The sequence below is a fragment of the Salvelinus fontinalis genome, chromosome 6 (genome assembly GCF_029448725.1).
Source record: "Salvelinus fontinalis isolate EN_2023a chromosome 6, ASM2944872v1, whole genome shotgun sequence".
Classification (NCBI taxonomy): domain Eukaryota; kingdom Metazoa; phylum Chordata; class Actinopteri; order Salmoniformes; family Salmonidae; genus Salvelinus; species Salvelinus fontinalis.
Genome location: NC_074670.1, coordinates 66,563,435 through 66,574,399, shown reverse-complemented (window position 1 = coordinate 66,574,399; position 10,965 = coordinate 66,563,435). Strand labels below are relative to the sequence as shown.

At 37.7% G+C, this 10,965-nt stretch overlaps 1 long non-coding RNA gene across 1 annotated transcript; it reads left to right on the top strand.

Moving 5' to 3' along the window:
• The first annotated feature begins 425 nt into the window (after window positions 1–425).
• LOC129856736 (uncharacterized) lies at window positions 426–996 on the top strand. The gene is made up of 3 exons (XR_008759807.1): window positions 426–612; window positions 729–831; window positions 932–996. It is a non-coding gene; the product is annotated as an uncharacterized LOC129856736 (long non-coding RNA).
• The last annotated feature ends 9,969 nt before the right edge of the window (window positions 997–10,965 follow it).

Genomic DNA, 10,965 nt, shown 5'->3' with positions numbered 1-10,965 from the left:
TCTAAGGTAAATTAGAAGCAAAGAGCAGGCTTATGAAGAGAATACTTGAATTCAATTAACTATGGATATCAGTATTTCTGAATAGTATTTTCATAACTGAGTTTGATTGGTACAGCAGCTTGTCTTTAATTATTATTAATTAACCATGCAAGTCAGTTAAGAACAAATTCTTATTTACAATGACGGCTTACCGGGGAACAGTGGGTTAACTGCCTTGTTCAGGGGCAGAACGATAGATTTTTATCTTGTCAGCTCAGGGATTCAGTCCAGCAACCTTTCGGTTACTGGCCCAACGCTCTAACCACAAGGCTACCTGCTGCCCCAACAGAGGGAGTTGACATTTGATTTAGAAGTCTTACATCAGGTGGCGTGTTGGCCACCACAGCTGAATGGGTCATGAGTCACACCACAGAACTGTCACTTTATAAATGAACAGTCAACTCTCTCCATCCAACACAGTGCTGTCTGGAACGCCAATACCTGAAAATGAATGAATATTGGCCTTAAATTCAACTCACACTTACAATCTCAATCACAACAACCGAATGCACATACACTGGGTCCCGTAACTACTGCCATAACATTAATATAACTTGCAAAAGGACTGCTAAGGTTGGCATCACACTTGATGTGAGATCTCTCCTGATTGACAGTTATTTTGAATAGATTTGACTGTTAATAGTTAGCTAATTTAAACCCTTTCATCCCACTACAATGTTGCAACACAGGTGCCAGGGGTCACCAAATCAAAGTTCATGAAGCGTATATATTTATATATGTAAGTTGAGGATCAGGTTAGAGTTGCTCACTTCACAGTGGAGACACAAACAGGTAAGATGTAATTGCCTCAGCATTACAGTACTAGAGCATTAAGGAATAGTTCTGTATCTGAACATTGTTGTTTCTGGTTAATCCTGCATTGTATCTGTAGATATCTGAGAGGACAGAAAACAACTTATCAGTCACATCGAAGGCCATTGAAATCAATTGCCAGAGGTAAGTGTTTTCTCTCTCAAGTAAAATATTGCACAATTTTCATAACCATAATATGATTTCAATAATGTAATGCAGTTTATGTTTGTGAACTTCTGTATTATTTGGAGTATGATGACTCTACTTACTCTACCTTACTTTCTAACGTTTTTTTCAGACATTTGACAAGCTTTGACATATAAAGATGTTAATATCCTGTCTTGTTTCTGGTATATTAATCAATAGATTATTTGAAACACACAGCAGTGTTATCTTCCCCATACTGCATTTAGTGAAAGATGGTAATTACAGTACTATATTGTAAAGTCATTAATAGTAATATACTAGTAATAGTCTGATTTACCCCTCCTGTTTCTCCAATTAGTGAAAGATATAGTAATATACTGTAGAGCAGTAGTAATATACTAATAACAGTCTGATTTAGCTCTCCTGTTGTTTCATTTAGTGAAAGATATAGTAATATACTGTATAGTAATAGTAATATACTAGTAATTGTCTGACTCATCCCTCCTGTTTCTCCATTTAGTTGATGCCATGGGTTTCCTGAGGGCTTTCCTGTTCCTGGTGTTGATGTGTGTCACAGTGATGGTACACGGTCAACCGGCCGACATTAGGATTCGTTATCAACAATTCCTCAGACAGCACGTCAAGGGGGATATGACAACCCAAAATTGTCAGAGTCAGATGGGCTACTTGAGATTGACCGAGCCTGATGGCAGAACCTGCAAAGAGATAAACACCTTCATTAAAGCCGGTTCAAATGAGTTGAGGGCCATTTGTACTGGTGGTGGCACACCTAGGGGCGGAGGTCTGGTTGAAAGCACCAATAGCTTCCCTGTAATCATATGTAACCACATAGGTGGGGATCGTCATCCCCACTGTAGATACAGGGGTTCTCCCCCGTCCACCAGGAATCTTGTCATTGCTTGTGAACAGGGATGGCCAGTGCACTATGGGGGCGATATTGTTGCTGGCTAATTAAGATGATTGATATGAAGTGGCTCTTTAAAATAAAATTATTCACTTGCCACCTAAATAACTGTCTCCTGTTTAAAATAAAATGACTAATTTGCCACCTGAATAACTGTCTCCAGTATTGTTTTTCAACATTAAGTAGTTAGATGACAAGCATACATTACTTGGGATTTTGGACCAATCGTACTATTTTAATTAGTTGATTAGTGTCCATTGATCTCAGAAGAAATGACAAAATATTTATCTAACCTCTAATCATACCCTCACTGTGCTCAAAGTAACTATACGATTCCGAATAGATGCAAGAACACAGAGTGAGGGTTTGAATTAATTTCAGTCCATATCAGTCTTTGAAGGGGGCCAACATGATTGTTTTGATGTCTGTCAAGGCTTCAGTTATAGGTCCCTCTTGAGATTAGATTCAGTTCATTCTATAACCACGTGATGGCAGTGAAGTTCTGCTAGTGAGGAATAAGTCATTGACTGGACTTCAGCCAAACTGTGTTGCAATTCAAGATTGAATTTACAGTATGTAAGATCATGTGTAGCTATTTAATTGCTTGAAAATATACATTGGAAAACAGAAAACGAACAACTAAACTGTGGTAAAATACTGTGTGTCTTCTACTGTACAAAACATTGATTTCACTGGTTCTTGAGTTATAATGAACTTAAATAAAAACGCTTATTTCTCCTAAATCTGTCATACTAAACAAGGGTTTGTTTGATATGACAAGTCCACAAGCTTACCACGAGCTTACACTGTATGCAAAATGGTTCCAGTTTCTACTGAAAACCAAAGCTTTTGAGAAGTTTGACTTGGTGACAACAAAACACCAGAAAATGTCCAAAAAGAGTAGAACCAGCTCACCTGCTTTTACACTTTAATTTGACTATTGGATGTGCAATATTTAAAAAGGAATAGTGCAAAATGTAAAAAGGAATAATTCCACCATCTTAAAAGACAGTTCAGATCACGTAACAGGGTTGATCTTAAAATGAGAGACAAGCTTTTTTCCCCCATTAAAATTAATCACCAATAACATGAAATAAATAATACTCTTCAGAAATTACCCCTGGACATTTTAACTATTTTGTTATGTTATAGCCTTATTCGAAAATGGATATATAAAAAAATCCTCATCAATCGACACACAATACCCCATAATGACAAAGCAAAAACAGTTATTGACATTTTTCCAAAAACAAAAAAACAACAGATGTACCTTATTTACATAAGTATTCAGACCCTTTGCTATTAGACTAGAAATTGAGCTCAGGTGCGTCCTGTTTCCATTGATCATCCTTCAGATGTTTCTCCAACGTGATTGGAGTCTACCGGTGGTAAATTCAATTGATTGGACATGATTTGGAAAGGCCCACATGTGTCTATATAAGGTTCCACAGTTGACAGTGCATGTCAGAGCAAAAACAGAGCCATGTGGTCAAAGGAATTGTCCATAGAGCTCCGAGACATGATTGTGTCGAGGCACAGATCTGGGGAAGGGTACCAAAAAATGTCTGCAGAATTGAAGGTCCCCAAGAACACAGTGGCCTCCATCATTCTTAAATAGAAGAAGTTTGGAACCACCAAGACCAAGAGCAATCTGGGGAGAAGGGCTTTGATCAGGGAGGTGACCAAGAACCCGATGGTCACTCTGACAGAGCTCTAGAGTTACTCTGTGGAGATGGGAGAACCTTCCCGAAAGACATCCATCTCTGCAGAACTCCACCAATCAGGCCATTATGGTAGAGTGGCCAGATGGAAGCCACTCCTCAGTAAAAGGCACATGACAGCCAGCTTGGAGTTTTACAAAAGGCACCTAAAGGACTCTCAGACCATGAGAAACAAGATTCTCTGGCCTGATGAAACCAAGATTGAACTCTTTGGCCTGAATGCCAAGCGTCCCTACAGTGAAGCATGGTGGTGGTAGAAGCATGCTGTGGGGATGTTTTTCAGCGACAGGGACTAGGAGAGTAGTCAGGATCAACGGAAAGATGAACGGAGCAAAGTAAAGCGAGATCCTTGATGAATGCCTGCTCCAGAGCACTCAGGATCTCAGACTGGGTGAAGGTTCACCTTCCAACAGGACAACGACCCTAAGCACACAGCCAAGACAACGCAGTAGTGGCTTCGGGACAAGTCTCTGAATGTCCTTGAGTGGCACAGCCAGAGCCCGGACCTGAACCTGATCGAACATCTCTGGAGAGACCTGAAAATAACTGTGCAGCGACACTCCCCATCTAACCGGACAGAGCTTGAGATGATCTGCAGAGAATGGGAGAAACTCCCCAAACACAGGTGTGCCAAGTTTGATGCGTCATACCCAAGAAGACTCGAAGCTGTAATCGCTGCCAAAGGTGATTCAACAAAGTACTGAGTAAAGGGTCTGAATACTTATGCAAATGGTATATTTCCGTTTGGTGTATTTTTTTGTTTTTTTTGTTTTTGCTTTGTGATTATGGGGTATTGTTTTTAGATTGATGAGGTAACAAAAAACATTTAATACATTTTGGTATAAGGCTGTAACGTAACAAAATTTGCTAAAAGTCAAGCGGTCTGAATACTTTCCGAATGCACTGTAAATAAGGCTTTACAATAATGGTGAAAACTTTGGGGTTAAGTGATAACAACTGAACAACTGAACAACTTTCTAGAAGTCACAGATGATGCATAGAGGGACATGTCAAAATTCTGACTTGTAGCACTTTAGAAAATCTTTATTTATATAAAAAATTTGATGTATTTATTTTTCCATATGATGTATATTTAATGGCACTTCATTTCATATAACAAGCTTTTCAAATTAAATATTTGCGCACAATTTCTACTGAAATATCAAAGGGATGCAAAGGGCACACATTTCGTGGAACAACCCAGTTAATAAAATCAAATAACATTTTATTTGTCACATGCTTCCTAAAGAACAGGTGTAGACCAACTGTGAAATGCTTACTTACGGGCCCTTCCCAACAATGCAGAGAGAAAACGAAATAGAGAAATAATAGAAAATGAATAACACGTAATAAGAAAGTAATAATAAATACACAATGACTAATAATAATTTGGCTATACACGGGGTACCAGTACCGAGTTGAAGTGCCAGGTATAAGGTCATTGAGGTAGATATGTATATATAACTAGGAATAAAGTGAAAGATAGTAAACAGCAGCAGCAGCATATGGATGAGTCAAAAAGTTAGTGTAAAAAGGGTAGCTATTTGGTTAACTTCTTTGTAAGCCCGACGTCGGTACACTTATGACAACAGCCAGGCCAAGTGCAGGGCGCGAAATTCAAAATATATTTTTTTGAAATATTTAACTTTCACACATTAACAAGTCCAATACAGCAAATGAAAGATACACATCTTGTGAATCCAGCCAACATGTCCGATTTTTAAAATGTTTTACAGCGAAAACACCACGTATATTTATGTTAGGTCACCACCAAATACAAAAAAGCACAGACATTTTTCACAGCACAGGTAGCTTGCACAAAACCAACCTAACTAACCAAGAACCAACCAAACTAACCAAGAAACAACTTCATCAGATGACAGTCTTATAACATGTTATACAATAAAACTATGTTTTGTTCGAAAAGTGTGCATATTTCAGGTATAAATCATAGTTTTACATTGCACCTGCAATCACAAATAGCACCGAAACAGCTAGAACAATTACAGAGACCAAATTGAAATACCTAAATACTCATCATAAAACATTTATGAAAAATACATGTTGTACAGCAAATGAAAGACAAACATCTTGTGAATCCAGCCAATATTTCCGATTCTTTAAGTGTTTTACAGCCGAAAACACAATATAGCATTATATTAGCTTACTACAATAGCCAACCACACAGCTACATTGATTCAAGGCACGTTAGCGATAGCGAATAAACCAGCAAAATATATTAATTTTTTCACTAACCTTCTCCGAATTCTTCAGATGACAGTCCTATAACATCATATTACACAATGCATATAGAGTTTGTTCGAAAATGTGCATATTTAGCGGCACAAATCGTGGTTATACAATGTGAATACGTAGGCAAAATGCAATAAAAATGTCCGGAGAAATCTTGGAGAGGCACCTAATCTAATCAAATAACTATTCATAAACTTTACTAAAAAATACTTGTTGGACAGCAAATTAACAAGTCCAATACAGCATTTGAAAGATAAACATCTTGTCAATCCAGCCAACATGTCCGATTTTTTAAATGTTTTACAGAGAAAACACCACATATATTTATGTTAGCTCACCACCAAATACAAAAGTGGACAGACACGTATGATTATGATTATGATGTATGAATTATGATTCAAGTAGCATGCACAAGCCAACCGAAATTAACTAAAACCAACCTAAAGAACCCAGAAAAAACTACCTCAGATGACAGTCATATAACATGTTACACAATAAATCTATGTTTTGTTCATAAAATGTGCATATTTTAGCTATAAATCAGTTTTACATTGATGCTACAATAAATGCTACCACATAGCTACAGTCTGAAATCAGACGGGAGTAGCCAGAGAAAATACAGACACCAACGTCAACTACTAATTACACCTCATAAAACATTTCAGAAAAACATATGGTGGATAGCTAATGAAAGACAGATATCGTGTGAATAGAGCCAATATTTCCGATTTTTGAAGTGTTTTACAGCGAAAACACAATATATCGTTATATTAGCTAACAACATAAGCTAGCATAAGGCAGCATTGATTCTAGTCAAGCGCTAGCCTAGCACAGTTAGCACAGTTAGCATAGAACAGTTCGACAGATATATGAAAAAGCATCCCAAATTGGGTCCTTATCTTTGTTGATGTTCCATCAGAATGTTGTAACGGGGTCCAATGTCCAGTACAGTCTTTAGTTGGGTTCCAGAACGAAATATTTCCCTCTTTGGTTAGCAAGCACCACGGCTGTGCGGCGCTAATCTTTCTGTCTTCAAAAAATTCTTCCAAAACATCACGTCTAAAGTCCGTAATAAATTGAAATAATATAATTAAAGTATATTGAAAAAACATACTTTAGGATGATTTTGTGACATGTATCAAATAATATCGAAGTCAGAGATCATATTCACCTTTATCGACCTTCTTCCAGTAGCCGAGTCCAAATTCTGCCTGTCGCCCGGATTTTTTTTTAACTGCGCAGGTCTCACAAGAAGGTGTGGTATTCAGTCCATGGACGAGATATTCGACTCCTTTCAATTCTCACTTCCGCATTACACCCTGATGAAGGCGTATGACGTGTTTCTACGGTCCTAAGTGTAATGACCTTTTATAGACAAGGTCTTAAAGAGACACATCGCATTTTGGAAATCTCAATTCGGCTGGGAAAATGGCTGTAAAAATAGTTCTGTTCGACTTAGAGAAATAATTCAAACCTTTTTAGAAACTATAGACTGTTATCTATCCAACAGTAGTAAATATATGCATATTCTAAAAACAAAAATTTCTTAAGAGGCCGTTTGAAAATGTGCACATATTTTCCAGTTTTTTCAATATTCACCCTGCAGCCTGAAGAAGTTTTAAAGATAGCTTAGTTCTTAATGCAATCGCCGTCTTAGAATTCTAAAAATAACTTCAGTACGACATCCAGCTTACGTTATAGCGAGACAGAGCCCAAAATCAAAGCGGAAAACACAACGACACATTTTCGACAGAAATAGGAAATAACATCAAAAATGGGTCCTACTTTTGTTGAGCTTCCATCAGAATCTTGTACAAGTGGTCCTTTGTCCAGAACAATTGTTGTTTGGATTTAGAATGTCCTTTTTCCCTCTCGAATGAGAAAGTAAAACTTGCCAAGTGGCGCGAAGCTCTCCATCGTCAACAAACTCAGAGAACGGAACACGCCAAAACTCCTGAAAAAATTTCAATAATCTGATTAACCTTTTCTCAATAGGGGGTGCTGTTTGCACTTTGTAATAATTTTGTTCCCAAATTAAACTGCCTCGTACTCAATTCTTGCTCGTACAATATGCATATTATTATTACTATTCGATAGAAAACACTCTCTAGTCTCTAAAACCGTTTGAATTATATCTGTGAGTAAAACAGAACTCGAGTTGGAGCAATTTTCCTATGAGGAAGTGAGAAATCTGAAATCTGCAGGCTGTTCTGATGTCAGTTTATTAATTTGCATGTCTTCTATTGGTTGAGATGCACTGCATACGCCTTCCCCTGGATGTCAGCAAATAGTGAGAATTGGAATGGAGTTGCTAGGCAGATCTGAGGCCTTATAAATGGGCTGGCAACGTGGGGTCCTCTCTTTCCTTCGTTCGCCATGACGCAAGACAGACCTCAGGATGGCGTTCTAGAAAGCTCCCGTTATAGCCCTTAGATATATCCGGCTCTGATTTTATTCGATATAGGTGTTAACTTCTTCTGGCTTCAAGCCCGACGTCGGTACACTTATGACAACAGCCAGATCAAGTGCAGGGCGCGAAATTCAAAATATATATATTTTTAAAATATTTAACTTTCACACATTAACAAGTCCAATACAGCATATGAAAGGTACACATCTTGTGAATCCAGCCAACATGTCCGATTTTTAAAATGTTTTACAGGGAAGACACAATATGTAAATCTATTAGCTAACCACGTTAATAAAAGACACCACTTTTTTTACTCCATCAGTAGCTATCACAAATTCGACCAAATAAAGATAGAAATAGCCACTAACCAAGAAACAACTTCATCAGATGACAGTCTGATAACATATTTATTGTATAGCATATGTTTTGTTAGAAAAATGTGCATATTTCAGGTATAAATCATAGTTTACCATTGCAGCCACCATCACAACTCTCACCAAAGCGACTAGAATAACTACAGAGAGCAACGTGAATTACCTAAATACTCATCATAAAACATTTCTTAAAAATACATAGTGTACAACAAATGAAAGACAGGCATCTTGTGATTCCAGCCAATATTTCCGATTTTTTAAGTGTTTTACAGCGAAAACACAATATAGCATTATATAAGCCTACCACAATAGCCAGAAACACAACACCATTTACCAGCAGCAAAGGTTAGCGATCGTAACAAGCAAGCAAAAGATATATAATTTGACTAACCGTCATAAACTTCTTCAGATGACAGTCCTGTAACATCATTGTACACAATGCATATAGGGTTTGTTCGAAAATGTGCATATGTAGCGGCACAAATCGTGGTTATACAATGTGAGTAGTGGCCAAACTTCAAGCAATCTGTCCGGCGCCATCTTGGAGAGGCACCTAATCTAATCGATTAACTATTCATAAACTTGACTAAAAAATACATGTTGGACAGCAAATGAAAGATACATTAGTTCTTAATGCAACCGCTGAGTTAGATTTTTTTAATTAACGTTACTGCGCATACAGCGTGCGAGACCGCACCGAAATTCATGGCGGAATTATTGTTTAACATTTGTCAACATAAATACGAATTAACAGCATAAAGACTTCTTACTATTTGACGAGCTTCCATCAGAATCTTGGGCAAGGTGTCCTTTCTCCAGAACAATCGTCTTTTGGTTGAAAGATGTCCTCTTCTCCTGTAGAAATAGCAGGTAACGCTAGCTATGTGCAGGAGAGGTGTCCAACTCGTGAAAGCGCGTGACAAAGAAATTCCAGAAAATCGCAATAAACTGATATAAATTGCTATAAGTCGGTTTAAATTAACTACCTTATGATGTCTTTAACACCTATAACGAATAAAAACATGACCGGATATATCTAAAGGCCTATAACCGGAGCGTTCTAGAGCCACAGCCAGATGTCCTCCCTGCGTCAAAGCGAAGTGAAAAAAGGCCGGACACTTTGTTCCGAGGTCTTTTATAAGCTCTCAGTTCTGCCTAGCAACCCCATTTCAACTCTCACTATTCGCTGACCCCCAGGGGAAGACGTATGCAGTGCATCTCAACCAATAGAAGACAGGCAGATTTATAAACAGATCTCAGAACAGCAAGAAGATTTCTGCATTCTCACATCCTCATAGGAAAAATGCTCTAACTCGAGTTCTGTTTCACTCACAGATATAATTCAAACGGTTTTAGAAACTACAGAGTGTTTTCTATCCAATAGTAATAATAATATGCATATTATACGAGCAAGAATTGAGTACGAGGCAGTTTAATTTGGGAACGAAATTATTACAAAGTGCAAACAGCACCCCCTATTGAGAAGAAGTTAATCTAACCGCACTGTCCAATTTACAGTAGCTATTACAGTGAAGGAATAACATGCTATTGTTTGAGGAGAGTGCACAATTATGAATTTGAAAAGTTATTAATAAACCAATTAGGCACCTTTGAGCGGTCTTGATACAAAATGTTAACAGAAATGCAATGGTTCATTTGATCAGTCTATATCTTAGCACAACCACTGCTGCCATCTAGTGGCCAAAATCTAAATTGTGCCTGTGCTGGAATAATACATTATGGCCTTTCTCTTGCATTTGAAAGATGATGGTACAAAAAACTAAAAAAACGCATGTTTTTTCTTTGAATGATCTTTTACCAGATCTAATGTGTTATATTCTCCTACATTAATTTCACATTTCCACAAACTTCTAAGTGTTTTCTTTCAAATGGCATCAAGAACATGCATATCCTTGCTTCAGGTCCTGAGCTACAGGCAGTTAGATTTGGGTATGTCATTTTAGGTGAAAATTTAAAAAAGGGGGCGTCCGATCCTTAAGAGGTTTTTAAGGTAGGACAGCCGTGAATTAGGGAGGAGTGAGGAATTCGTACTGAGTTCAGGTCAGATGAAGTGAGAAGGAACAGTGCTATGACGTACACATAGGAGGCAGGACGATGACTACACCAATGAGAGGAACCAATTATTTTCCTGACTTAAAAACAGAGATGGATTGGCTGTCTAGATGTGCAATGAGTTGACTCATCCTAGTAGGAGGGTATAAATATATGCGCCTGTCTTTGTCTTTCCAGCTATTTCACTCAGTTGTGAACTTGTTTCCTAGT